Genomic DNA, 4,692 nt, shown 5'->3' on the forward strand with positions numbered 1-4,692 from the left:
AGGAGGGGTCGCTATTAGTCGGGGCCGACTCGACGGCACATAACAACAACAACAATGTAAGGAAGGTTGGGCAATCCTACTTCCGCAGTGATACTGCCTCAGAAACCCAAGGAGGGGTCGCTATGAGTCGGGGCCGACTTGACGGCACATAACAACAGCAACAATGTAAGGTATATCTCTGTGCGTTCTAGTTTCCACCCTGAGGCTAGAGACCCTTTCAGTTTCTTCTTTGATTTACTCATAACTCTCACTCGCTGCTGTCGAGTCAACTCAGACCCCTCCTTGGGTTTCTAAGGCAGTATCATTGCGGAAGTAGATTGCCCAGTCTTCCTGCCAGGAGTGGCTGGTGGATTTGAACTGCCAGCCTTCTGGTTAGCAGTCAAATGCTTTAGGCACTACACCACCAGAACTCCCAATTTACTCCTAATAGCATGGAATTGAAATAGCCTTTCCAGGATGTGGCAGTGTCACTGGCCTCAGAAAATTCCTAGAGCAAAGTAAAATATATAAGGATGCAGCAAACTAGATGATTAGTTAGTGGTATTAGATGTATTAGTTAGTAGGCTCTCAGAACAGAGATAGCAGATTTGTTCACATTTCAGCTCTGTTGGATGCTGTACATCACTACTTTTTAATGTGCACACAATGAATTTTCTTTTTTAACTCTAAATACCAAGCATAATACAGATGAAAAGAAAAACTCCAACACTGACAGTGAAATTTTGTTGCAAGGTACAAGATGGAATTTGAAATGGGGAGAGAGAAAGAGAGACTGAAAAAAAAAAACAAAACTTTTCCTCACTTCTAATTTTGGAAGGAGGAGTCTCTGGGTGGTGCACTTCCTGTGTGCTTGGCTGATAACTGAAAGCTTGTCAGTTCAAGCCCACCCGGAGCACCTTATAAGAAAGGCCTGGCAGTCTACTTTAGAAAAATCGACCACTGACAAACCTTGTGGAACACAGTTCTGTTCTGACACACACTGGGTTGTCATGAGTTGCCATCGATGGCAACTGGTGAATTCTGGCAAGAGGAGTTGTAAACAGGTTTTAAGGAAATTTTCCTATCAAGGTCAGTCCCTACTGAACTAGATAGTTGGCAAAACATGAAATGAAATTTTGACAGCAGTCTTTTGGAAGTAGAAAAATAAGTGCATCAATCAAATCCTTTGTTGTTCAACAAGTAGTTGTGAAGTGCTTACTGGGTAATCATGCACTGTTCTCTCGAGGAGCTGGTAGTCTGGCAAAGAGGGGGATGTGAGAGTCCTGATCAAGTGCTGGGAGAAATCAGAGGTGGGATCAGAGAATCAGCTGATGAATCAGAAGACTTCGCAGAGGATGGCATGGGAATGAAATGTGAAATTCAGGTAGGCTTGGGGATTCTAGAGCTAGTGGGAAGAGCAGGCCTCGCTTATCCACCCCCACAGCAGCGCTGATAAAGTGAAGAGCATGAGCAAGAGCCCTGAGGTAGGAAAAGGAGCAGAGAAGAAATGATCCTAAAAAATAAAAGACGTCATTGGCTTAAAGTGGGTGGATAAGAAAGATGAGAAAGCCTACGATGTGAAAGCAGACAGCAGATCCAAAGGATCCTGAAGATAGACAATTGCATGAGTCAGTCTCCAAACTCCGGTTCCAGGTTATGTGTTTGTGGTAGTGTTGGAATGCTATCATATAATAAGGTATTCAATCCTTGGATAATGCTTGGGTGGCAGAGGGTCAGGAAGACATGATCTTACTGTGAAGACCCCCAGTTAACCCGATTCACAAAAGTCAAGGCAGAGAACCACTGTCATCACAACAACCAAGAGTCATGCTGACAGTGACCACAGCAGATCGTTTACTTTGGATAGTTTTTAAAAAAATTTTTTTTATTGTGATTTGGATGAACGTTTACAAAGCAATTCATTGTCCATACAGTGGCTTACATATACTTTGTCTCATGACATTGACTGTAATCTCCCACCATGCAACTGCTCTCCTCCCACTTCCTCCCCATAACCATCTCTTCCCTGTGTCCTTCCCTCTAATGCACTCCTGCCCCCCACCAGCTGTCTCCCTGTGTATACACAGCCCTTCTATTCTCCCACGATTGATCTCTCCAAGGAGTGCATCCACCTAATGTAAATGTTCAACTCATATGCCTGTCTTTTGTTTGGCTGGATGCCACAGGAGTGGGTTCAATTCCAGACCTGAAGGGCAGCTAGGAGCCATAGTCTCAGGGGTTTCACCAGGCTCTATCAGACCAGCAAACCTGGTCCTTTTTTTTTTTTTTTAATGATTTTGAGTTTTGTTCCACATTGTTTTCCCATTCTATCCAGGATCTCCTACATAGATCCCCCTCTGAGTGGTGACAGTGGGAGCCGGGCACCATCTAGTTCTTCTGGTCTCACAGTCATATAGGCTGAAGATCGCATGGTGTACCAGTTCCTTGGACTAATTGTTTCCATGTGTCTTTGGTTTTCTTCATTTTTCTTTGCTCAGGATGAGGAGAGACCTATCGCTGCATCTAGATGGCTGCTTGCAAGCTTTTAAGGTCCCAGTCACTACTCACCAAAGTAGGATGTGGAACAATGTTTTTGTGTCGTATATTATGCAAATTAAGCTTGATGTCCCCTGCAACCATGGTCCACTTTGAGCAGTTTTGTGTTTTGTTCCTGTTTATATATGTGTGTGTTTATATAAACCAGAGACTTTATGCTTTTCTGAAGACATGCTAGATTTCAGTGGGTACTTGTTTTATTAAATTTTTTTCCCAAGAATGTGTTGTTACTACTGGACTTTCACAGTGAAACTAATATTTTCGATGCCTCAGATTCCATAAAGACCTTATTGTTTGCCATTTGGTATCTTTTTTTAAGCAATGAGGAGGTATAAAAAAGCTGAAGCAATTTCTTTGTGTTTGACACTTATGTTGAGGGATACTTAATAATTGCTACCCAGGGAAAAAGATAACAGGATTTTATAGCCAAGTTGTATGTGGATGGAGTGGACAGGGTGGGAGCTACACACACTTTTTCAAAGTAAATGCGTCTCTGTGGAATGAACTGTCAGGAGGCTGCTGGCTTTGGAAGCTGAAGTAATTAAGGAGCGATAGATTAGTTCCGAGGAACTGACATTAATGTTGACACATGATGTTTCTGGGCAATTTGATCTATACCAATAATTCATTTTTTTCTTACTATGGGGCTCATTTTGTTCCTGAGTCATATGAGGCTTTATTAGAGATTGACCCGGGAGGTTTTTAAAGACATAGCATTTACTGTGTTGTGTGTTCAGCTACCAGTTATGTTATTGAGCACAAGTATGACGTTCATCCAGAATTCAGGGTTTTTTTTTTTTTTAATCTCTAATTCAGATTCTTTTTTATTCAAATTCTAGATTACACTGACATATAGTGTCTTTATTAAAAAGAAAATCCAAACCCACTGCTGTTGAGTCAAATTCTGACTCATAATGACCTTATAGGACAGAGTAGAACGGCTCCAGGGAGTTTCCAATGCTATAAATCTTTACAAGGGAGTGGCTAATGGGTTTGAACCACTGACCTTTTGGTTAGTAGCCAATCTTAACCACTACGCCCCAGGTCTCCTCTAAAGCATTTGTCAAAGTGGAAAAATATCCAGTAAATATGATTCTAGATGAAGTGATTAATTAGCTAATTCATAAAAGCAGAAACCAATTATTCTGGCCTGTTGTACTTTCTTACCTCCTTAATCCATTTTAATTATTATGATCATTTTGCATCTTAGAATTCCAGAAATTTTATCCATCATTTTTAATGTGGAAACTTGTACAAAATCTCTTTTGGTAGAACCACAAGACATTGCTTAGGAGCTTTGTCCTTTTTACAGTTCTGTCAAAAGGAGTTTAGGAAGTAATTTGCATATTACTTCAAAGCCTTAGTATCTTGAAACTATACTGAGATATTTATATATCCAGGTGATAATCCCCAAAGTAAAATGGCTAGCCATAGAATCTTCCTTTTGGGATGAACCAGCTCTTTGTATGAGGAAAGAATAAATTCATTTGATTACAAAAATGGCTTTAAACTTGAACCTGATCCAAGGTGTTTTTTTTTTTTTTTTTTTAAGTCTATCTTACAAAGATCATTCTAAGACTTGTGCCTTCATCATGAAACAGTTTACGGGTAATTGCTTTTGATTCTTCCTTGTAAGCATGTGCCCAGTGCATTTCTGTGTTGATTACATTAATCACTTGAGATGCAGTGTATGTGTGTATGTTTGTGCACTCACGTTTGTTCCCACCAATCTATTATACAGGAAAAGACAGGTTCACATGTTCCTTGAATTAGACAAAAGATGATTGATGACTTATTTGATCTGTTTCCTAATTTACTGAGAAATACATACATTTTAAAGATACTTACTACTTATTTACCCATTGCTGTCAAGTCAGATCCAACTCACGGCAACCCTTCCTTGGGTTTCTGAGACGGTATCTCTATGGAAGTAGATTGCCCAACCTTCCTTCCCAGGACTGGCTGGTAGGCTTGAACCACCAGCCTTCTGGTTAGCAGTCACAAGCCTCAGGCACTAGGCCACCAGAGCTCCCTTTTCAAGATTGTTGTTGTTGTTATGTGCCGTTGAGTCGGCCCCGACTCATAGCGACCCCTCCTTGGGTTTCCGAGGCAGTATCACTACGGAAGTAGGATTGCCCAACCTTCCTTCCGAGGAGT

This window comes from Orycteropus afer, unplaced genomic scaffold (genome assembly GCF_000298275.1).
Source record: "Orycteropus afer afer isolate SDZICR_OR568_19922 unplaced genomic scaffold, OryAfe1.0 scaffold00085, whole genome shotgun sequence".
In the NCBI taxonomy this organism is placed as follows: domain Eukaryota; kingdom Metazoa; phylum Chordata; class Mammalia; order Tubulidentata; family Orycteropodidae; genus Orycteropus; species Orycteropus afer.